Source organism: Synchiropus splendidus, chromosome 18, assembly GCF_027744825.2.
Source record: "Synchiropus splendidus isolate RoL2022-P1 chromosome 18, RoL_Sspl_1.0, whole genome shotgun sequence".
NCBI classification, from domain to species: Eukaryota; Metazoa; Chordata; class Actinopteri; order Syngnathiformes; family Callionymidae; genus Synchiropus; species Synchiropus splendidus.
In genome coordinates, this window is record NC_071351.1 from 12,993,736 (window position 1) to 13,019,492 (window position 25,757).

The 25,757-nt window shown below is 42.8% G+C and overlaps 1 protein-coding gene across 8 annotated transcripts in view; it reads left to right on the forward strand.

Annotated features, from left to right (window-relative positions):
- The window catches only part of LOC128749131 (cadherin-4-like), a 247,847-nt gene that overhangs the window by 155,148 nt on the left and 66,942 nt on the right, over nt 1–25,757 (forward strand). The window lies entirely within an intron of this gene.

A 25,757-nucleotide genomic window follows, 5' to 3' on the forward strand; every position in this document is an offset into this window, starting at 1 on the left:
CCACTTTAAAGAACAAGATTATTTAAAGGTGGTTGGGCTGTAAACAAAAAATGCAGAGTGATATCAGTAGTTCAGAAGAGACAATTTCAGTCATTTCAAAACATCCGTGCCACAAACACACACACGGGCACTGAGGCTGAGTTCAAGTGCTTTCCACACACCTGAGTCTGACAGTCCAGTGTTGAGCCGCCACTGAGCTTTGTGTCATGATGAGAATGAATGAATCATTGGTGCCTGCGACACACTGTCGGTGCCTGAAAAAGATTTGTAGGCAGAGAATAGTTCTGCCACTGGTCCATATATAAATGCATTTTCTCCTCCAGGAATCACGAAAGTTCACCCCAAAGTCATGTGTTTAGAACCTTTAAACAAACATCTTTGCTTTTCATCTGTGTTGTCAGTTTTTTTTTTTTTTTTGTCATTTTTAAAAATCAATTTGGAAGCAAATACAGTGTGGAAACTAAGCGTTTGTCCACTGTGGGAGACAGAATCTGAAAAAAAATCAATGTATTATTTTTTAACAATTTATTTGTATGATGCTGCTGCAAATAAGTATTTGAACACCTGTCTGTTAGCTAGAATTGTGAACCTCATTAAGCCTTATTTTTTTTAATATATTTTCAAAATACTATGAGAAAAAAATTGACCAATAAAGTGGGATATGAAGGCAAATCATTTTCAATAGAACAGACATAAAATTGAACATTTTCAGGACAACAAAGTTAGTCAAATGATCAGACATTCGAGGCCACAGATAAATGAACTGATAAATATTCAACCTTTGACTTTCCAAATTCTCTTTCAATCCAAATTTCCTTGTCAGTGCTGCATAAGTCCCCGACACTAGTGCGGCTCCTACCGACAGTATCTGATGACTATGCAGTGTACAGTGCTGTCAGGAAGCCCTATAAAGGTAAGTGATGTGCCTTGCCAAAGCCTTGCTCTCTGATGAATGGAGGAGGGGGCGGTGGCTTGTTTGGTGTATATCATCCCTTCCTCTGCCGCGCTCACATATGCTCCTGAATGTGCCAAAGATAAATATGGCCACATCATCCCAGGAGTGAGTTACTGCTCCCTAGCGTTGGCTAGCCAGTGTCAGGCCTGTTGTCGGACTTCTGCCTTCGTAAATATCCAATGCATCTTATTTCAATCTGTTTGTTTGGATATATCAACCCATCATTGCAAGTATCAGGGCTAAACGTTCGCTGTTATAAATGGCTGTCATGGTGGCGCCGTCGACTCTGAAGCTCTTGTGTCATTCTCCCAGTTGTAGGGCAAGAGAAAACGCTCTACATCCACTTTCAATGATACATTCAGGATTGTTTACAGCGCACGCTTTGATTTCATGCTTTGACCACGAGCTACAACGTTCCTATGATTGCGATTGTGATATGACAGTTTTCATCTGTCAGCTCTTTCTCAAAGAGAGAAACACAGATGCTCAAAGTAGAGGCGGCTGTTGAATGTGACCAAACAGATGTGACCTAAAATGTGTGCGCATTTCAGACTTTCCTTCTTGCATTGATTCCTGTAACTCAACAGAAATCAACATCTGTTTACCTTCTATAATGTTCGTCTTGGAAGCTAAATTTAGCCAAACACATGGTTTTGGTGTCAAAATGGGTAAAAAAACAAGTTTCCCTCGCTGCTGTCCCACTCTGCTTGCACAAGAGACTCACCAGTGTTTCTTCCAAACTGTTTTCAGATATCGAAATGTTCACCTCAGATCTGGCCATTGCTCTTTTAAAACAGCATGTAATGTGTAATGTGCGTCTTATCTTTCAATTGCTTGTCATTTCACGGTTTATTTTGTGAAATAAAATGTCCTTTATTTATTATTATTATTATTATTATTATTACCTTTGCCAAGGAGCCCATGCAACCCTCTTGTGAGGCAAATCGGGGATGTGAAGTAATGCAGTTTTCAGCAATGATAATTCCGGTAGTCGTCCAAATTCAAGGTTAACTGTACTCATATACGACATTTCCAGCGTTAGTGCTGACCAAAGCACTTTACAGGACGTGAAAATAGACAGAAGAGTTGGCTTGATATGACAAAACAACTCAATTGGTGCTTAAAATAGCCCCAAACTCACCACTGAGACTAGATTTCAAATGTGAGCTGCTCGGTGGAGGTTTGCCCTCTCTGAGTGCTTTTGTCGTATCCCCAGTTGATGTTGCTTAAATACCTGCTGAGAGTTTCTCTGAGAGACTATATGAGCTGAAGGAAGAAAGCAGTCGGATCCTGGACGCCATAAATACTCATCCTCTGATAATTCTCTGCTTTGGAGGAATCTCACTTACCACCTTTCAATTCCTTCCCCAGCACTTTCATGCACTCCACCAAATGAAGGATATTTATGGCACCTGCACAAGAAACAGTCTTGAAGACATCCTTCTCATTTCATTTTCAGAATGCCAGCTATAAATTTATCAAATGGCCTGAACTGAATCGCACTTGTCAAGGGCCGTCCCTGAGGGATGTGTGGTTGTAGTCAAGCCAGCCAAAAACCTGTGCTGGCGAGAGGCAACATTGGAATCCTTCATGAGGAAAAATCTTTGCAGCTGATTTGTGTGGCAGGGAAGAAGTCGGTGTCGATGCTGGATCCACCTGAGTCAGACACTTGGGGCAGCGGTGCTCCGCCATCGGGACTCTTTAGAAAAAGCCAATTGATTGTTTGTTTTGCTTGTTAAACTCATTTAAAATTCTCTGTCAGCTCAATCTCTTCTTTGCTCTCGGCCGCCTCGGACACACAGGTTCAGGCTGTTTCAATTCGGCCTGTGAATAAGGTCAGGTGAGCTCGAGTCAGCTCAGCGATGACGGCCAGTGAAGTCAGCCCCGTCCCTCAGTGGCTGGGTTATCACTGGATTAAGTTGATGGCACTTTAAAAAAGAGCAACACAGCTCGGCGCCTCCTCGCAACATCTCATCGAGCAGTTCAAAGAACCAGTTAAGACTCCCTCTTCCACCATTGTCCCTACAAGACCCTCTTTTCCTTTCACTGAGATTCTCCTCCAACACTGCGCTGGATTGATCACGCGAAATGGCGTTGCTGCAAAGAGAAATACCAACAAATATTCTCCGAGCATATCATCCCAAAAAGAGTCAAAAGAATAGTAATATTTTCAGCACGTCTTTTGTTGCTTTGGGAGATGAATGTTTTGCCGTTTCATTTAAGTCATGAATGAACTCGTGTTCGGAGCGTCAATGCCAGACTAATGGACTCAGTGATGCCATGGATGGTTGCAGTGTTTGGAGACTCCCAAGTGTCATTGGTTTGCCTTATATGGTCCAGCTTCTTTTCTCTCTTCAACACTGTGTCGCTAACTAGGTCTGTTTCTCCTCCGATCCCTGCAAAGGGGAATAATGATTACTTTGGCCTTTCATTATCTTTTTTTTTTAAACCACCTCGAGGGGAGTGCATGACACAAAAGCCATTATTAAAACATGATCTTTTACCCGTCACCATCTCTGAGTTACAACAGCAAATTTAAATGTCAACGATTGTTGGTTGGACTTGAATCTCAAGAGTTTGTTTGAGAGTGTCTCATTGCGAGTGATGTGCAGCTCATGGAGTTACAGGACAGGAGGACAACGATGCCTCTTGTTGGCTGAGCTCAATATGAAAGAATACAGAATCATTCATTGGCATCATTCATGTCTTGAATGTGAATTTCTTTCACACTTTAAAAAAATAAATCACAAATTTCAGGTTTGTTGAATCATTTTTTTTATCCATTATGTTTAGTCCTGCTGGTTTATTTAATCCATCCCTGTTTAATTCAGCCATGTTTAATCCAGGTTTATTTAATCCAGGCCTGTTTATTCCATGTTCATTGGATCTAGTTTTTAATGTAGCTTTGTTAAATCCAGGTTTATTTTATCCACTTATATTTAATTCAGGTTAATTTAATTGTGGTTTCTTTTGATCCAGGTTTATTCAATCATCTTTTCTAATCCAGGTTTATTTAATGCATGTTTGTGTAATTCATTTTCTTTTATTCCAAGTTTATTTAATTAAATCCTGATTTATTTAATTCAGGCTTGTTTACTCAGTTGTTTTAAGTTTATTTAAGTTTAGTTATTATTCTTAAGTTCTTTTAAATGTATTGACTCAACTCTATTTTTTAATCCAGGCATGTTTAATTCAATCTCAGTCTTGTTAAATCCAGATTTATTTTATACGCTTATTTAATTCAGTGTTATTTAATCTTGGTTTCTTTTATTCCAGGTTTATTCAATATTTTTTTCTAATTCCGGTTTTCCTAAACCAGGTTTATTTAATGCAGGTTTGTTTAATTCAGTTTTGTGTAATCCAGGTTTATTGAATCTAGTTTTAAATTCAGTCTTGTTCAATATAGGTTTGTTTAATCCAGGCTTGTATAAATGTGGGTTCCAATCCAGACTTGTTTAATTCAATCTTGTTTAATCCAGGTTTATTTAATGCAGACTTGTGTAATGTATTTAGTCCAGGCTCATTTAGATGGAAAGGAAATTGAGATGGAATAAATAATTTATCACGTTTGTCTCATTTTATTTACATGCTTCATCTGGCACGGCTTTGGTTCAGCTAAAGGAATTGGAGTCTGGCGACAGTGAGTTTCTTAAAACATGCTTGTGGGTTTCTAAAAACTCTCTTAACCAGTTGGAAATAGATTTCATCCTGGCATTTTTAGTCTGTTCTTGGATTTCTGCCTTCATAGATCATGAAATGATGATGCCACACCATTTTAGTGAACTAGAATAGAACTTATATTGCAGGCATTTGTCGTTTTCAACCTTCAGGACATATCTGCCTCAGCGTGCAGTGAAATAGTGCTATTCCTTTGGTTGAGAACAAGAGATCACAGCAAGGATTTAGAGATTAAAAGTCAATCTCGGCTTGAAAGAGGCCTGTCAACACCGCCGTGAAGCATCAGAACCATTTTTGCCACAATGTCCAATTTGAAGTCTCCGGGATACCTGTTCCAAGTCTTTGAGATGAATGATACACCTTTGTTTGTTTACTGACAAGACACCACAGTTGGGCTGCTGGCTCGACAAGGCGGGCACTGCCAGAGAAACGGGTGGCATATTGCACCCAGCAGGACAACATCCATGTTGGACGGTGAGGAACAGGGATTTGGCCTGCTTCAATTGGCTCAGCAGGCTAAAACAGAGGGGTGCGGACAGGGATTGGAAGACGAGAGTAAATAAATCATCCTCGGTACGTTGATGGCTCAAAAAATGGAGGCGAGGTACAGGAGAACTTGTGCTTTATATTTGCTGTGGATCCCGAGCCACGGCCCATTCATCTTCTTCAGGGTCATTTGATTCATTCTCAGGTGGCCCTGAGGTCAACCCTTCACTTGTCTGCAGACTCTGGAGCTGCTCTGTTTATTCGTTGAAAACACACCTTTATTTTTCATGGTTAATACTGCAACTCCTCAATCAGGTTGGTGAGAGGTGAGGAGCCAGATCAGGGCAGCGGGGTTGTTGTTCCGATGTGGCAGAGTTTTGTTTGGTACAAAGTGGTAACAGAGACAAACAAGAGGAAAAGCAGCGGCTTCTCTCAACTTGAGGAACTCTCAGCGGCTATGCTGTGCTATGTTAGCCTGATTTAAGGTGACTTGTGAGCCGGGCTTCTCGACACTTTTATGAAACCTGTCAAAGTTATTATGGGGATAAAGGACTATAAAACAAGTGGCGCTGGGTCTGGATGGAAAACATTGGTCATGATGCTGAGCCCTGCGGCGCCTCCAACACGAAATTGAAGCAGCTGGTTTGTGTGTTTGTGGATCATGCTGTATGGCACCAGCGAAGTCCTCATTTGACAAGTACCGGGACTCGCAACTGCCCCTGGGGAGCTCCCGGAACTCCTTTATTTCCTCTTGGAATCTCTGGGCTCTTTCTGCACGAACCAGTCGCCGGCAGCACTGATTTAGCGTTTCTCTTCGGAGGGCAGCAGCAAAGGCCAGACATGTTTATGTCTTATAGTAGACAGGCAACTGCCAGTCTCTCTTTATGCTTTGATCTCATGGATTGATGCTCGTGTTTTGTCCGTGCCCTAAGTTGCAAGCCTTCATCTTGTTCATATACTGTTGCTTTTTCTGCTCCGAGGAGTGAAAGTATCTACCTTGAAATGGAAGATGAAGGAACGACTTTCTTAGCAGACATTCATTGAGCACAAAGCTGGCAGCTCTTCAAAAAGAAAAGAGCGGAACACCAAACAACACACTCAGCGAATTTGAAAGCCTTGCTGAGCAAAACCTACCAATTTAAGGTGTTACCTGCATCAGGAGTGGTCGAGGAAATGACTTTGACTGAAGAAAATGATCATCCACCAGCACAGAGGGAGCAAGTTTGGAGTGTTTGCACGGCAAACATCAATAATTCATGGGGAAATCTATGAAATCAAACACTGTTTAGCACCGGCGGAATGCAATACCTGCCGCTCCTGTTTGAGCTCCATATGGAAATGTGGCTCTAATTAGATGGGTCTCCGACTGTACGTGATACCTACGGCGCTTCCATGAATCTGATGCTAAACATGAGCGCAGAACGCAGCAATTAGCATGTCAGCTGGTGGCAAAGCGTTCTGTTTTGTGGACAGAACTTGTCAGTCAAACATTGTCTTTTTGCACTTCTTACAATCGCAGTGCAATGCCTTCAATTAGAAACTGGGCTCCATTGAAGTGTTCTTGCACTCCTCTGAAGTCCTTCACTGTGAGCCATGTGTCGAACGCACGGCCCATGGGCCAAATCCGGCCTGTTGAATTTTTTTATGTGGCCCACTAGTCATAATAAACAAAAGGCATAGCGAAAACTACATCAACAAAGCATGTTAAAGTCAAGCAAGTAGAGATTTGACTAAAATTTTGGTTTAAAAAAAGGGGAAAGCAGATTAACATTTGTGTTTGAAAAGGGGAATCGGACCGCTCCTTGTGTTGTGAGTCGGTCGAGATTCAGGACAGTTTGTGTTACTAGCTTACTGGCGTTCAATGAAACGGAATCTGCTGTCCAATGAAATACTACCATTTACAGGTGGTTCTGTAGGAATTAGCTGGCGCCACGTTGGCCAACTGTGGGATTGACCTGTCCACCCTTGTTCCTACACACCTCTACAGTCAGGCACTAGCTTGTTGTTCTCTCACTTGCCAGATCAATGTCCAGATTTTATTGAATTTCACCACATGCAATGTATTCCTGCTGAATATACATGAAGCAAATGATGTATTGATCCGATTCATGTACTCTCACCCCGACATTGCGAGCGGGTCTCGATGTATATGTGCCCCCCAATCCCCTAGGCCCTGAACCATCGATCCGATTAACTTGTTGCACTTGAAATTTGATTTAAATTTACTGTTGCGTGGTTGGGAAGGAGAAAGCGGAGTGGCCGTTGAAAATGCGTATTAGAAATGAAAACGCCAGGCCATTGTTTTAATTTTTTCATTGTTGTCCATTTGTAAATGGTCGTAACGTAACAGGCGCTGGTGCAAGTGCGAACAGCTCTGGGGTGAATTCAAAGACAGACCCGTGTGTGTAGGCGTAAGCTAAATACCGCGAGTTTACTTACAGTGTATGCATGGTTGTGCAGTCAGGACGGATCCCTCAGGTTGAAGCTGAGTTTATTAGTAAGGAGGAATCTCGCCGTACGCTTGGAGCCAGCGGAGACCAATTAAAGCCATCAGGCAGCGTCGGGGGAGCGTAGCTGCTCTCGGAGCCTGCTGAGTTGAGGAACTGAGCGTTGAGACTGGCTCCAGTTCTCCACTGCCTGCAGTACTGACGCACAGGAAGGCGCTGCAACAATTACAGGAACAGATTCTAATAATGTCATCACTTAGGCAGGTTTTTTTTTTTTTTTATCTGCTTTGTATGCATGGGTTTTCTAGTCATTTAAGGTGGCTCCAGACTGATGTAAGAAAGCATCTCTGCTCTGAGTCGCTTAGAGATGACTGGGGTGATCCACACAGGAGTATTTTTCAGTCACTGCTCAACGTTGAAGCCCATCGGTGACAGTAGTCCTGAGGCAATACCTCACTACTGAGGAGATTCCTCTGTTGATATATGTGTGGCAAAGAGCTCCTCTGTCCAGGGGGTGATCTCCATCCACTTCTGAACATGTCTCAGTCTTTTTGTGGAGCATAACGTCTTTACTCTAGGCATCGAATCCTGGGTTGAAGCTCCACCTCCTATCCCCAAATACTGGGCTATCCACTCTGTACTCATGACCAGTTTGGGCTCAACCTTTCAAGGTCAGCTAGGATCAGCTCCAGCGCCAGCCCCCCCTCTTGTAAACTGTGATATTGCATCTAATGGTTCAATTCCCCAAATAAAAGACACATTTCAGTCCCATAATCGACACACATAAAAGCGGAGTAGAGTTTCACTAGGTTGATGCCTCCCAGTGGATGTTGTTATTGTGAGATTTTACTGCTTCCTTCCACAGTAATGCTCCTTCTGTCAGTGGTGTTTGAGGGCTTCCTTATAGCGCTGAGACCAGTCAAGGATGAGCTCCTCTCTTTGTTCCCCAACTCTCCTGGCCTCCACTCCGTGCCTCCAGGGATCACCTTTGTTGAAACAAAGCTCTGGGTGTGTTGCGCTTCCACTCAGTCGGTAATACCTTGCGATACAGGCCCACATAAAGGGCTCCATTCATTAGAGTTTCTGCTTTTTTCACGCGCTGCAGTGACTCCGTTCCCCGTGGAGATCAGCGAGGAACTCTCTGGAAAGGATTACAGGTTCCACGATCTGTCTTTATTGCCTCTCTTTAAGGGCTTTCATTCGAAGAGGGACAGTCAAAATAAGAGTTTTCATATGCATCTTGACCACATCAGAAAAGAAAACACCCAGCATTTTGCTTCCTTGTTGTATTGTTCGTCTGCCTTCCCACACACAGCTTCCTCTCTCTATCTCTGTCTTCCTCACCTGCTTCTCCGTGGTGTGCCTGTTTAGTCCCCGATCGCTGGAAGTTGCTGATGCGTGTAGCGGTCAGTGGTACTCATGGGTAATGTGTAGATCATTCATTCTCCGGACAGGTATGTAATAGAGGCAGGACGGAGAAGGATAAGAGGAACAGTGGGAGATCTCCAGAGGAATAGGAATCAATTTCAATGGGGATCGTCGGAGCGTAGAGGAGAAACCTCTGTCTTGAAGGATTCTCTTTTTATCGCCCCTTATTTCCACGCATATCTCAGGTGCGTGCTATTTTGTTCCTCACAATGCAGGCAGCACTTGGGCTGAAAAACGAATGAAATCTTTACCTTCTTGATCCATCTTTAACCACGCCATCACTCGTGCAAATCCAGGGACTTGATCTGGGTCGAAAGTGGAAACAATGATGTGGGGGATGTCGCTCATAAATCAAGGTCACAAATGGGTGACTGCTCTTGTTTTACAGTCAGACTGGTCAGTGAATTGATCGAGAACATTCCGACAATGGACTTCATTAATCTCTGCTTCATAATTGTTGCACAGCTATGCGCAGTTCTGGCTCGAATCATCTGTCACTTCCTGGAGTGCTGGTCATCATTCATCACAAATCTAGTATCACTTTCTCATTACACCCCAAGGAAAATGTCCTCACACTGAATGGAGATGACTGTTCACTTCTCGATGTGAGTGAATCACGTCCCGTGACATTTGACATGTTTGAACGCAGCGGCGCCTCTTTTAATGGACAGTCGCAGCTAAATTTTTTTATTGTCATTTATTAGATCTTCAAGTTTTTTTTTTCCTTGAAGTCTTAATGCGAATCATATTATAAATCTCAAGGGCAATGAACTATAAAAAGGTTCCTGCATAAATTGTTAATGTTCCGGCGAAGATTCCTTGCGATTTATAAAATATGGAATGGACCAAAAGGCTTCATGTTACGATTCATTCTTGCTAATACTTTACTCATTGCCTCGCAGCTTTGTCAGTTATGTTGCTGTTAAGCTTTTTCTTTGTAGTAAACAGCAACCCTCAGGGCAAATAATAATATTTATTATTCTTATTAACAGCAATAATTGTTCATCTTAATTTAGTTTTCCAGCGAAATCATTTCTAGTTTGATTTTAAGTTACTCCGCCGCCTCCTTCCTTCGTGTTCATCCTTCTTTTGGTGACTCCATCGTCCCCCTTCTGCATGAGTCGCAGTGGACCCGACAACCTCCACCTCTAACTCAAAGTTGGAGCCGGCTGGTGTGAAATGAAGGTTGTGTAATTAAATATTAACTGGCTGCTGATGAGCAGATTGAGGGCGCCGATTGGGGAAGTGTGGCACTCCACCGAATCCTCTGCCCTACTTCTGACTGCTAATGTCCGCTGGGAATTATTCATGTATCAGCGAGTTGTAGTCAGCTGTGCCAAAGTGGCAGCGAGTCAGCATAGGTCAATCTACTTTAATAGAAATCCTATTTCGGGGTGAAAGAATTCCAGGTTGCAGTCAGTGTTTTATTATTAATAAGTCTGTCAGATGCTGTTCTTCTTCGTTGCAGTAATTAACATGGCGGGGTGTGCAGTACTTACCCCTGACTAAGGTATCTATTATCTATATATTGCTTGCGTTGTGTGTTTGTTGTGGCGTGAATGGTTGTGTATCCTTAAACCATTTAAATAAGCCCTTTCAATTTCAAGTAGCTTTTCAAAGCTGAGTGCAGCTGAGTGGTTTTTCTTTGCAAACTACAGTCCTGAAAGTGTTTTGCTTTGCATTGCAGTGTTATATGGAGGGTATTTCTGACCAGAAAAATGTGTCAATTCTTCACAGCGAGAGTGTTTGCCGTCGTCTTACAAACAGCTCTATAATCTGAGTTAATGCAGGATTTTATCGGGCCAGATCACCATGTTTTCTGCCTGTTGTTTAGACGTCTGCTTTGTGTGCCTGTGAATACTCGCCGCCAACTTGCGTCGTCGTCGTTGCGTGTGGACACCGTCAACAACCCCTCTTCAAACTCTAATTCCTCTCAGTGAGATATCCATGTTCAGAATGAATATATCACATGAAGGCCGTGAAGCAATTAGGGCTCACTGCAGCTTCTGGTGTGTCAGCTTCAGTAAGAAAAGCTCCCTGCCGCCCTAGGCGAGCTATGATGAGAGAGGGAGGGAGAAAAAAAAAAAAAAAACAAACTTCAGATACACTCGTTCATGGAATTCCAATGGTTAGAGGTCCACAAACTTTAGTGCTCCCATCTCTTCCTGCTTGGCTGATTCACCAAACCCAGTGAAGGGAGTGGGAGGTGGGCAATGGCCTTGTGTGTTTGTTTATATGGAGTGCGTGATTCTCCGTCGAGGAGTGACCACCCAGTGAGACTAATCATCCTTGCTGTAAGAGCGAGGTTAACCAACACATGCATTGCATGGTGAACTCTTTCTCCTACTCTTTTACTCCTCAGCCTTTTTATACTTTCTCATGTTGCACTTCAGTGCAACACAAAAAGCAGCTACGACCGCCATCTTGAGCTTCTCATAGGCGTGCTATGTGAGTCGCTCAATACTCAAACCAGTTTGGCAACTCAACTAAATGTTGAGGCCATGGGAGAGCTTTATACACCCCCCTGGGTTTCACCCGAATTATAAGTTTTTACCCAGATTTATGTCGACTACTTAGCCCTTTGAAAGCAGCTCCATATCTATAATCTGGGGAACAAAGGTAAATGAGGGAGCGCAACACAGGGAAGGAGATAAGTTGGCACTGAAGGGGAAAATTAGATGATTTCCCCCGCCACCACTCGCGCTTTAGAGTAAACATAATAATCATGTGCAGCGATTGTTCTCTGGGGCTTTGTGAAGGACCCAGTCACAGCAGTTTTGGCCTTTTTTTGTTAGCCAGCTTCAGACGCTAAGCGATTCAGAAGAACTAATGAGTCAAACAAGGGATTCTTCAAGCGGTATTAGCAGAGAGACCGAGCACTTGCTACTTCGGAAGTTCAAAGGGCAGATGCCGATATTGAAGTTATTCAATTGAATAGAGGGATAGCAGTGTAAAACATTATTCATCAGCAGTGATTCAATTTCTTTCCTTGTTGTTCAGCAATTCTCCTCTTTTTGGGGGATAAAAATAGTTTTGGGATTCATCTTATCCGTCGTGTCACTTTGTCGCGTTTTTGCTGTGAGGAAAAAGGAGGGCAAGTGTTTGTTGTGCGCCACCATATCCAGCTCTCTGATAACAAAACTCACCAGGAGAGGATGTATTTAGATGTGTGCTGGCTACATAAGGTTTGACTGTAGGTGTTGAATTTAAAGGCAGCACGAAGCGGCAGTTGCTATTTTGGACCAGCCGACGAACAGATCAAACGCTTCGTATATAAAAGCAGGCCTGATTTATTTATGTTCCCTGGAACATCATCTTGAAAGATATCGGTGGATCGTTGCACTTTTTAGGGCGCGAGGAACCTTTGTTTCAAGAGCGCTTCTACCTCGTGACTCATGTGGCGTCTTGTTGTTAATGTGTCCTTTAATTTTCCGATGTGTTCCTTTCATGTGATCAGTGGAGTCTTACAAACTTTGCTGTGTGCCATGCCCTCTGAAGGTATGGGCCCTCTGAGGAATGATGAAAGCACCAACTGACAAAAGGGTGTGCGGTGGAAAGTTGGCCCTCTAACCTGTTGCGGGTGGCAATTTCTCTGACTTGCTCCTCCTCTTATGTGCCTCTCATCCACTTCTAACATTCAATAAAGCGTTTCATCGTTGAATCTCTTCCACGCTTTTCTTCTTTTGTCAATCACTTCTGCTCCCCTTCGTTTCATCCTGCCCCTTTTGAAATTCCCTTTGTCCATCGCCTCTTTTTGAGCGATTTGTTCCCGCTTTTTTATTGTCTTCTAAAACGCAGGATTTGGAAGGTTACCCAGTGTAACGTGTCGACAGTGGCTTCCAGTTCAAACTGCCTGTTTGGTGAACCGTTTCAGCTCTGACATAAAGAGCTGTTCGTGAGATTCCGAAAGGTTCAAGATTTTTCACCCTTTTTTCACTCTGATATTCCTAGAATTTTCCTTCAGCTTCGATGATGAGCTTTCAAAAAGAACGTTTTGTCAGTTTCTCCCTGATCTCATGTGCAGATCATCAGTATTGCACTTTACCTTTTGAAAAATTCTTTGAGTTATGAACATACATATCTGACAATATAGATGATGTGTGAGACTTCCGAACTTGACTGCTGTTGTTCCTCTCCTCATACAGTGTATTCCTCTAACATCCCTTCTCTCCTCCCATCCTCATCATAGTTCTTCATCTGCCCCAGACGGGCTCACCCTGAAAATGTCATCTCTAATATTGACTCATTTTAGCATGAAACTTTAATAAGCTGCCACTGAGAGGAACCCAGCCAGACATTTCGCACAAAGGGTATATCCGCCCTCAAATGATTGGCCTTCCTCATATGACCCATCCATGTGCATCTTTCAGCCTCATCCCCTGCTTCATGTATAGCTGCAGAATATGCCACCGTCCCTCCCTTTGTTGTCTCTTCCTCTGTTTTCTCTTTTGGTTCTCACTTGCTGCTGAGTACTGCTCTTTCTTTCAGGGGCATTTTAAGGTCTTTGAAAACCGTTAAACATAAAACTGATCAGCTTGTGGCTCACCATTCTTTGCAGCCAGAACCACAGAAATGAAAGCTCACGGTCTTCCATCTAATCCCTATGGCTCCATACTTCCAAGCTGAGGATATGCTTTTGTCACTGAAGGAGCAGCATTAGTGACGTAGTAAACAGCAACAGCCTACCGTCAATATTTAAAGCAGGACTGGGACTGAAGTGATGCAAATAACACAGATTAATTGTATTTAAAGTTAAGCATCTTTCAGTGCACCAATGGGCACGGAAATATAGATGTAAAAAAACTCCAGGACCAGAGCACAGTGAGTTCACATGTCTTAGATGTTTAAGCCTGTGTGCACAGGTTCAACTTAAATTTTATCATTCTGCCATCAAACATGAAATAAATATAAATAGCAGCTCTTCAGTAGAAAAAAATAGTTGAGTAAAACTTGCAAATGTTTCACCTTGAAATATCATATCATAAAAACGTTCTCTTGCCACTGAAATATAAGTACTAGCCTTTAAAATATGCTGTGTTGGTCTCTCAAGGACACTCCCTGTTCAATTTGAGGTATGACTGTGTGGTATTAAATGAAACTAGCCAACTTTGGGGCGACGCACTGGAAACATAACTGACAGGGAAAAGGTACAGAAATGGTTTTGGCCTGTTAATTGAATCCATGAAAATGGGAATGAGGTGTGTAGCACGCATCGCTGTTCTCTTCTGGAAGCACTGACAAACAAATTGTGTGTCAGCTGATAATGTAATAACACAAGTGAACAAAGCACTCTCTTCAAAGACGTGGCAGAGTTTGGAGAAGAGAATTGTGCTCGCGTAATTTGTCGACACTCTCTTCTGACAGTTTATGTCAACAACGCCTCAGCATGAGAATAATCGTTTTCATATGTTGTTTCCATCTTCCTGCCTCCTCCAGTCAGAGCCGCTCCTGGCTTGTTTGAGCTGAAGCATGTGTATTGAAAGAAGGTCTGCGGGGAGTTTCATTTGTAAATTCCACCCTGATTGTCTGATGAAACCGTCTTTAGCATATTATGCTAATGTCTTGCGAGAAGGACGGATCATTCCTCCGCCGGTTTTCTATCTATAATTCACCGTTATTGATCAGCCGGCTTGTAATTGAACAGCGATGAATTTTAAACATCACAAATAGAGTTGAGATCGCTCCTCTGCCGCTCACAGGATCCGCCTGAGGCACAACATGCACCTTTGCCGTGCTGAATAAATACTATTTCACATCACAAAAATCCTTTGTAAGGATGTGCATCCCTGCTGGCTGGCTGGAAGATCTGCTCAGTTCTGTCGAGAGGTCTCTCTCTCCGTCCGCAGCCCATCGACCTGGGGCTGGACGCAGCGGTGGAGCGGCTCACTTGATGCAATAGGTAAAGCAAAAAAAACACAATAATTTAAACCAAAATTACAGGGTCAAGTCGGAGTGGAAAATGGAACTTCAATAACATGCTGGTGAGTGGAGACTGACTAAATGTTTAGCTCCGGCTTCACCAGCTGCGCATGCTTTTTGGCGATTAAATTGAAAAAAGCTTGGCCTGATGTTATTTTTTTGAACACCATGTTCTGGTGAAGTTATTAAGCAGGTTGGCAGCGAGCCTCTCAAGCAACCCTGAATGACTCACCCCTCAAAAATGACCTGCAATTTCTGCGTCATAGTTACAAAATGTTCGCCGGTTGGCAAAGAAGATCACCGCGGCTCTGCCAGTTTAATTACTGCCTGTCAGGACGTTTTAATCGTTGAATCCTGACACCACCTATAATTCACGGACCTGTAAATGAAATGAAATGTATTACTTTTTATGTCCTGATCTTGCTCTTCATTGTTTCTTTCATTTGGCTGAATGAAAGGGTGAATATTATTTTTTTTTTTTTTTTTAATGAAAGATTATTGGCTTGTTAATAGTTCATAAAAATTGTATGGAAAGATACTAGAAATTTGACAGTAGTATGGGAAAAATATTTCAATTTAAAATTGGGGTAATAATTTTAGAATATGGTTTGGACTTTTGAGGAAAACCTTGCTGTGAAATATGAGAAGGAAAAATACGTAAAATATTGTGATAAATATACAGTCGCATTGCTTTCAGTGTTTTTTTTTTTTTTTTGCATAATGCTTTTCGTAAAGAACCATGAATATAGAGTCATCAGAGATCTTTTTCTGAACATTTTTTTAAAATGTGTTTTATTGTAAAAGTACTGTGACAGTGCATACTTTAGAAGCTAATATCACATGACTTTATGATTAGAGTGTTGTCATTGTGTTGACACAGCAACATTTTTGTCAACCTGCCAACTGTGCAACAATGTTATGAGCCATGTTTTTATTGCTTGTTCTGAATGAAGCTGGCTGTATGAGCTGCTGTCATACAAGCCTGTGGCAAATCCTTCAACACCTTCTTGGTGATGGAAGCCACCACCAAAATTCATGACGTCACTATGAACATTTCCTGACAGTTGAAATACATTGAGAATGCTTTCAGTTATTTTGCTTGGAGGTAATGAACCTCTATTTCACATGTTGAGTCTTTATTTCCCACTCTGTGTTTCACATTTGACATCCATTCCTGGTCAGGGAAACAGTTTCCACACATGAAAATGCCTCACTCAACTAAAGAGCGATCTCAGACCGGGGGAGGGAGGGAGGGACTGGGGGGGGCTTCTGGTTGGTCATCCAGTCGGATTCCTAAATGGCCACCTCACTTTAAAAAGTAGAGAGCGGAAAGTGTCTCAACTACGATCCAGGAGACGTTTGAGTGGGAAGGAAAATGTGATGCAGGAAGGCCCGTAAACACGGCTGGGTGGACACACACAGATTCACACAATTTTCCACTGTCTGATTTAATCCTTAAATTGTGTGTGTATGATTCTTTCACTCAAGGCTCAGAGTCTCATCAGCACTAATCTCTCTATAATTGCATTTTGGTTCAAAACACTCATGCAGATCGAGGCTGAGTTTTGCTCCGACTTTCCCTCTAGTCGGAGCACCTGCGTTGATAAAGCCCACTCCCCCAAGTGGCCTGGGAACAGAGCTGGTTTTGTGGATTATATCGTGGAGGAGTAGGCTCCGATAAAGGGTTGGATCTGGAAAGATGGAAATCGCGTCCCTGAAGTGAAGCTCTCTGCTGCCAGGCTGGATTTAACAAGTGCAAGCCCCTGGACAGATTTGGGATTCCTTCTGGTGACATCAATCACCACCCCACCAACGCAAGAGTGTCCTTCACCGCGGTGTCATGTCAGCAAATATTGGGCCAGCGGCCAGGCGCGAGGCTCCGATGAGGAGTGTCCTGTCAACATGATCTACATAACCAGCGCTGTTTTCCCTAAAACCCTTTTTCGGATTCAACTATTCATTTAATGAGGATGCACTGGCTGACTGTCAGTAGAGGGCGCTGAGGTGTCGCCTACATCAAAATGGTAAGAGAGCAAGGGAACCTTTGGGGTACTGAGGTGTGTTCTAAATGTAAACAGCAAAGGAAACAAATAGTTGAGGGTGAAACCTTGTTGTCAAAAATATTCTAAACAAGCAGGAGGTTAAATTGCGTATTAGCGTAAGGCTACTGCAAGGCCAGTGTTTCACCAAATAAAGATGCTGAGATTAAATGAAATTGCAGCTAAAAAAAAAAAAAAAAATCTATTGTAGCTTTCTTTCAGTTTCAAAGATGAAAACCTTGTTTTTGCTGTTTTTCCACAGAACGCTCCCAGTAGTGTGTTTAAAACTGACAGCGCTGGGGAGGAAGCCTGGGAGCCATGCGTGCTAAAAGTACATGTCATTTTCAATAAAGTATGACAGAGTTCACAGGTCTACAACTGCAGCTTTTCCCCGCCAACACTGTGGGGAGTTCTGGGGTGTAACACAAAGAGTTCTTCACAACAGCAATGAGACATTACTCTATTCATGAAGTGTTGTTGTCAGACACGAACCACAGACTACAGCTCTGTTCCAGATCTCTGTTGGGATCATTTTTGGCTGCTTTGTGAAAACGTCAACCTTACCGCATTAAAAATTCAGTCCCTGATTTGTATGCGAGTGTGTATTTTTACTCGCGAACACAGGTACGTATACCCTGACTTCAGAATGCTCTCTAAAATACCTTGTTATTCTGAATACAATTCAATATATCAGAAGGAAACAAGAGACTGGTGAACATTTAAACTGTGTATCGTGTATTATTGCTTGGACGACAATACGCGCAAACCAGTTTGTGCATGTTGGGAAAGGGACGTCTAAAGAGCCAGCTACTTTTGCTCCAATGAAAATTCAAGTTTCGGTGTTTACGTGTCATTAGTTTCCCTCTATCGAGCTTTTTAAACTAAGAAATCGTGCCTTTATTTAGCATGCCACTCAAGTTTCATTGCACACACTTGCAAAGCGGATAATATTGGATCATGAGAAGAAACCATCAAGTCGATTTTGAATGCAATCGTGACCCCGAAAATGGTCAAGGAATCATGCAGCGGTATGATTCCCTCCCCTAGTGGTCATCCATAAACAAGCCCATCTACAAGAAAAATACAATTGCTTAAAGATAGTGCGCTGTCCTCTGCTCTTGTGAGTTATGGTGCTTTTGTGTATCTGTGTTTAGGAACAGAGGAGTGGATCAGACAAGGGCTGTGATTCATGTCTGTTCCTGAGGCCAGGCACTATCTACTTCAGTTTATTATGTGCAGCTCAGATATCATCTGCCGCCAGACTTAATTGTTCTGGTGTAGCCGGTAGCTGGGACAAGGACAAGTGAGGAATGAATGTGATCTCATCTCTCGTGTTCAACATATAGATGAAAAGAAGCGTTGCTTTACTTCGAATTATAATCATCTGGGAGGTAGATTTGAGTTCCACTTAAAATGACAATTGGTGGGCCTTGAGTTTTATATATATATATATATATATATATATATATGGAATGTTTTAATGGCAAGAGTTGTCTGAACACAGTCCTCACGTGGCTACCTGTATAAAGGTCTGAAAAGACAGGAAAGACTGCACCTTGACACTGCTGACCTTTTGACGTTCATGGTAGACGTAAGAACCATGAGCTCTCTCGGAACCAGTGGTAACAATGAGCTATTTATCAGGCCTTGCATTAGCTTGAGAAAGACATGACCTCTCATAAAGAGAGGTACAACACAAAACCGCCATTAAGATAAACAGATAAACCTTTTAGTTTTTAATAGGTTTTTGATGAAGACATGCCGAAAGGTGATACTTTGAATTCAAGGAGAGCCATGTCAGGTTTTTCCACTGGATGCCACCCCGGTGAGGTGTTGGGGTCTATAGATGGCAGGAAAGCTGCTTCGTGCATCAGTTTTTGAGTCAGTTGAAAATATCAATTCAGTGTTTTTGGTCTCACGACCACTTTTTTAGGGTCTCATCTTGGTCTTGAATGCATTTTCACTCTGTCTCGTCTCGGCCTTGGACTGGGTGGACTCGCATTATTCAAGATCAGTCGAGACTGATGTCATAACAGGTAAGTATAGTTGGAAAAAGATGGATTCTGACTGTTTTTGTGTTTTCTTGTGTTTTTTCTTTGATATTTATCAAGGGTCTCTAATCCACTATATATATATATATATATATATATATATATATATATATATATATATATATATATATATATATACACACACACAACTAAAACACACATAACACTCATGATCACTCATGATGATATTTCACCAAAATATCTCTTCATGAGTAAAGCTTATATTAGCATACAGCTTTTATTTCTTCCACATTGTTCTTCAATTTCATGACTAATAATTGGTGTTCCCATGTGTATTAGCACAGTTAAAAGAAGGCCAGTAGCAGCGTGAGTGTCTGGAGCTTGATGCTAGTCTAAGATGGCGTAGTGCGCTAGCAAAGCATCGCGGAGGTCTTCCTATATTTGCACTCTTATTGTCTCTGCCTGTCAAAAAGCAAATTTTGGATTCTGCTGAGAGATGCTGTTCTCGGTAAATTGGTCGATTGTCAATGAAGAGTCAGGCACGTCTGTGGGCAGCTCGCTGTTGCCGCCATGACATTTCCACTCTGCCTGTATCAATCAATTTGCCATTTATACCTGCAGACCCCGGTGGGTGTTTTTCCAGTGTAGATAACACCGAGATCGAGCCTGACAGGCACCAGTTTTGGCACTAAAATATTTGTCACCCCTGGAGGGTGTGTGAGGCGCAGCTCTGTCATGCTGCCTCGTTCGCACACACCAGCTGATCCTGGTGGGAAGCAATTGCAGCTGAATATGGGGCATTAAAAGAATGATCCACGCTGCAGTCGAAGCTCATGGTATAGCCGGGAGCAGATGTGCAGCACACCAACCAACACTTAATTCAATCCAGCTGCTTCCTGCAGATGTTGTCATTTACACAATCATCCTCATTTCCAATAAATGCATGTACTTGTTAACTGGAACCTCTGTTGAAAACGCCCCTAATGTATGTGGTCTGGCTCCTGGTTTCATTCCAGCAGACGGAGAGATTCTCAATCATCCGATTTGGTCTTCAGCGTCTTCCCACTTGCTCTTATTCTGAATAATGACGCGCTGCCGCCTCAATCTGGTTACGTCTCCTACACAATCTAACCCACAGATAGGCCGCGTATCCAGCCTCCTCCGTCCATCACTCCTCCGAAGACATATTAAATTGTATGCAACAGAAGTTCAAAGAAAGTTTTCTGCTGCTCTTGGCGTGTTTGGATTTGCATTACTTGCATTTCTATTGGACACTAGATGGTAAACCCTAGTTATATTGGATGGATTTTTCGCAGTGCTCAGTCTGACACCTGGTGCATCAAGTATAGACATCAGTGTTCTGTTCCTGAGGTGTTTTGACACTCACCTCTGTATCATTACTCTATAGATGCTTCCCTTTGCTTTCCCTTTAAAAACAAGTCTTAATTTAGCAGGTATTGATGCAGCCCTCCATCAACCCAGCGCACTCTTGGAAGCAACAACAGTGTTGCTGTGTGACGACAGTGAAAGGACAGATCAATGATATGAGAACGATTTATACTTCCTGCTCCCACTGTTTGTCTGTGGTTGTAACGTATCAACCCATGTTTTGCTACTGTACATCCGAGCCAGTATCTGCCCGCTGAGACATGCTCATTATATTTCTGGCTGCTCAACCTCTTGTGGACCTATCGCACAAACTAGAAACAGTAACAGAACACAATGGAGTCTTCTGTTGTGAGTACAATTTTGAGCAAGAACTCTGACCTCACGCTGGTTTTACTTCTAATTCCTATTGCAACTTGCTTCCTAAAATACAATAAGTCGGGAAGATGGTGATGTCTGGACTTGAATATTGCTGGTACCAGCGGTCATAATCTTCTTCAGATGGCTTTGAATAACAAGAAGATGCATGTCAGACGTTTTTACTGAGAGGCTGGATTTCATTTTTGAGATTTTGCCGTCTTTTGCTCTGAAAAAAAATCCAGGGAAATCTCTCTAAAGCTCTCATCCTGAGTCCAATTGCCTTATATATAAGTCCTTGGAATAACCTGTGCTATTCTATGTAAAAGAAACGAAAGTAAAACGTCTGAACGGAGCGGCTCTTGCAGGTGTTGCTTCAGCACCGCGGCCAGCTCCCATCTCTGTTATCTTATAATAGCAGGCTTATGGGACAGACTGCCCTTAATAAAATATTTAAAACCCTATTTTGAGCCCAACACGGGAAATTCACGACATAGATTGATCAATTTTGATGTTCCCATGTTCCTCGCCATAAGTGGCTTCTCGCCACCTCATGTGTATCTTAGCGACAGCAGAGCTCACTTTTTGCTAGAACCAGATCTGTATTTAGATTTTCGTATTTTTTATGTGAGTGCATAAGTGAAGTAAAGAACATTTTGATGCGCCGCTATTACTTTAGTTTGTTTCAGGCAATATTGCGCCCCTTTTTGGCCGCATTTGTGTTATCGATGGATGCTCTTACCCACTTTTTTCAGTAAAAAACAAAATGTTCCATTCATTTCCGAGTTTCTCGCATTAAATGCAGAAACTCATTCACCCTACGAGTCGAATAAACTCTTGAATCTTGAGCGTGCTGATGAATTTTTTGACTCCACGTTCTAGTTAAGGTCCAAATTTGGTCCTCACCTGCTCCATAGCCTTCCCAACGTTGGGCTAGACTGACACATTCCCAGTGTGTGGCCGGGACATGGCCACAAGATCACCTCATTAGAATGTGAACCAGCTCTGCTCCCTGACAAGTCCCTGTCCTTCTCAGCTTAGAATAATGAGCAAATATAACCTTTAGTGGGTGAAAATAGTTCCTGCTGGTCCCTCAGTACTTGTCGCCCCCCCCACAAAAAAAAAGAAGCCTACCAAAGTTCCATTGTAATGTGGATGTTCAGAGTCCACAAGGTAAACAGAAGACTTTAGAAGGAGTCGGTGACAGTTGAACAGTGTTTGATGAGAGCTCTTAGCCTGTGGCTATAGTGCATTAGGCACAGATGAGCCACAGCCAGCTCCCACACTGTTAATGTAGAAGCCATTACAACTGCACAATGAGTTATGATTGCCATTAAAGAGCAAATGATTCAGCCTTCACAGCTGGATTCAAGGGCTGCAACTGCTGTGCCCTATTCTCCTCATTCCTGCCCACGCTTGATGCTGCGACACTTTAATGCCAGTCACTTTTGCTGCCCTGGCTGCTGCGACGTTTTTGAAAGGGATGTTTGAGTGAAGACAGACTTCAAAATGTTTGGATCGCTGGCGTTGTGTGTGTGTGTGTGTGTGTGTGTGCTGGGGGACCTTCCATTCATCAGACAAGCCCAGAGATCTGGTGGTTTTGTTGAGCCTAAAGGAGTTTCCATTGCCATTAAGATTGGATTATTTAAGCACATTTTTCTGCTTCCAATACGACCTATAAAGCACCGCCTATATGTGAGGTCACTTGTTCTTCTCTCTGGGTTTGTTACTATTATGCTAAGAGTGGACACCAGCTGCAGCCGCAGAGAAGGAAGATGACAAAAGAAGGGTCGTATGGAGGATCTCTGTTCTCGCCAACATGAGCCATCTCTACCTCCAGGCCAGGAGGCTAGCTGTGAAGTGAATGAGAGCGAACGCGTGGGCAGTTGCAAACGCTAAAATAATGGTGCCATTTTGTCAGTCCTGGCCTAAAGCTCTATCCTTTAACACATTAAAAGAGAGAGGGGTGCAAGGACAATAGCATGGAGCCAGGACTACAAGGTTGCGGTAGCGAGAGTGCATATTTCTCGTCTGGAGTCATCTGAACGGTGAGAAGAGACGGGCTTTTGATTCAGCTGTTTGATCCTTTCACACACAGATAATAGGCCGTGAGAGCTTTCACACTGTGTCCTGAGTGTCAGTGGTCAGAATCCTCAATTGCTTCTCTCCATCCGCACCACAGTTAGGGCAAGCTGTGAGTAATTGCAGCGAAAGGGAAAAGTTTTCCACGAAGAGGGTGTAATGAGAACTTTTTGAAGATGGATATCATTCCTGCAGAAGCACAGGACCCTGGTGAACCTCGGGGTGAGGAGGAGGAGGAGGAGGAGGAGGGGAATGTGACAGTGAAGCTTTAACAGCTGATAATTATCACTGCTGTTATATGGGTGAAAAACAAGAAGCAAATATTGAAATTTATTCTCCATGGGTTTTGCATGAGCCTCATTTATTTTGGGTCCTGCTGGAAAGTGATTTGTGGCGCTAAACGGCCATGCTGCGCATCAGATCTCAGGCAGATGCTAAGTTATTACCGAGCCAATAAAGCACAAACACACTATCGTTTTGAAGCGGAGAAACTTCTGAATGGATAGTTAGATGTGCAGCGTCAAGCAAAGTAGCCGTGACTGGGTGTGAACGTCTTAACTGCAGGACAAGGACTGCGTGTCTTCATCAGGAGGGAGTCACGTTTCAGTTACTTCTGACTGGAAAAGTATCCCTGGTGAAGAGGACATTTATTAACAGCCCACTAGCCCATAATGCACTGCAACGATTCGTCTACTTTCTCTTTCGGCTTCTCCCTTTAGAGGTCGCCAGAGCGGATCATCTTCCTCCATCTCACCCTGTCCTCTGCTTCCTCTTCTCTCAAACCTACAAACCTCATGCCCCCCTCCACCACGTCTTTCTCGCCACCTTCTGCCTGGCACTTCCAACCTCAACATCTTCCTCCCAATGTACTGGCTCTCTCTCCTCTGTACATGTCCAAACCATCTCCATCTAGCCTCTCTGACTTGGTCTCCTAAACACCTGCTGTCCCTCTGATCTACTGCTTCCTGATCCATCCTGCTCACTCCCAGAGAGAAGCTCAGCATCTTCATCTCTGCTACCTCCAGCTCTGCCTCCTGTCTTTTCCTTGGTGCCACTGTTTCCAAACCATCCAACATTGCTGGCCTGACCACGGTTTCGGACACCTTCCCTTTCATATTATGTACTGCAACGATTGAAGCTGCTTATAAACAGCCCAAATTATTATTTGTGTAGTTAAAACATCTACTGAATTAAAACCCTCTGTCAAATTCAAGGTTTGTGGGCCAAACCGTTCCATATTGTCCCCAGCAGGCAACAAAAAAAAAATATATGTTGATATTGTTTCCCTCAAAAAGGATAGATTAAGATGGAAAAGAGGATGCATGTTTGTGCCTATAGCAGTGAAACCAGAGTGGTCGTGCCAGAGTATGATTTATGTGTCTTGAAACTAAACCATTCTAATGAATAACCTTAAGAATTAATAGATAAATGATGAATATCGCGTCCTATTTGGGCTCATATTTCCTGCCCCCGAGACAGGCTGTTTTGAATTTGCGTGAGTCCGACACCCGAACAAAGCTGCACACTCCTCCCCTTGAGCTGAAGAATCTGAAGGCGGACACTTATATAAGACTTAATATTAACGGAAACTGGACCCATCAAAATCTTTTTAATAAAGGATGTATTTCTGTGCGTGCACTTAAAAATAAATAAATAAATAAATAAGTCAAACTGCAGCCCCCACATCATCCCACAGTTCACTCACAGCGTGTTAAAAGAACCACCCTGTCACTCTCGTCATGCTTGTTTGCCCGAAGCGTTGAAGGATTAGCTAAAGCGATTATCACAAGCTTTCGCAGTTTTGTGAAGATGAATCATGGTAATGCTACACAGCAAAGCAACTCGGTCCAATTTCAAACCTATCTGCGTGAGTCGTCGTCTCACCAAGAGACAGCTGCCTCTGCTTTTCCTTCGCCAGGTGCAGGTGAGTCAACCACTGCCAGTTTGTTAGTTCATCAAAATGAATTCAGCTCAAGCTCTTGCTTGACAACCAGGACTTGTCATGTGCTAAGCAAGTGGAGAATGGTGAGCATTGCAACACAGTCGCTGACCAGTGCTTTGTTTTTATCTCCACAAGTCCTGTAGCTTCAGATTTGCTCGAAGCAACTTTACAGTCTCATAGTTTCAGTTACTCAAAGTCTGCTGTGTAGTTTGCATGCACTTACATTTCATTCCAACTTGTATTCCATATGTGCTTTGTTGTATTTTCAGGGCGCTTTACATGCCTGATCACCCAAATTGTTGAGCACACAATCAGACCTTTGTACTGTAGTCAGTTGCCAGAACTGATGTTGGAGCCAAAAGCAAGAAAGATAAATATGAAAAATAAAGCGTAAAAAATGAGGAAAAATGTCGGTCACAATGGAATCTTTTTTTTTAAGGGCCAACAATGCACTGCAACTTCTGAAGTTCTTATTGTACTATATAGTTATATATCAGACATCTTATGTGGAATCCTGTGTCTAAAGCGTGGCTCGGGTGCCAAATTCGGTCCGTCAAGTCATTTTATATGGGCCATAAATACATAGTTAGAGTTGCAATAAAATCATGAAAAGTAGTGCTGAAGCATTTCCTTTTTCCCTCAATGTCAATAATTAACCCCCAAAAAATCCTAAAACTGATGCATGTAAATGGGAATGGTGACTGAGGGAGGATAAGCCATGCGATTTAAAGTTGGTATGGATTGAGTTGTGGATGACTTTGCCTCATGAAACAGTGCCACCGAGCTGGATCGATCTTGACACGACTCTATTTTTTGGGTTTGACGCCACTATTCTAAATGATACAAACTAAGCTTTGAAAGTGTTTTTGCTGCCAGTTTTCTTGTGCCTTTAGCTCCCGCTCACTGTACAAACTCACAGTTTCTCTGCAGATGGTTTGGCCTAATTGTGCAACTTCTTTCTAGTCTCCTGCGTCAACCCCAACGTGTCATCTCGCAGCCCGAGCAGATGATCGCCGGGCCTGGGCT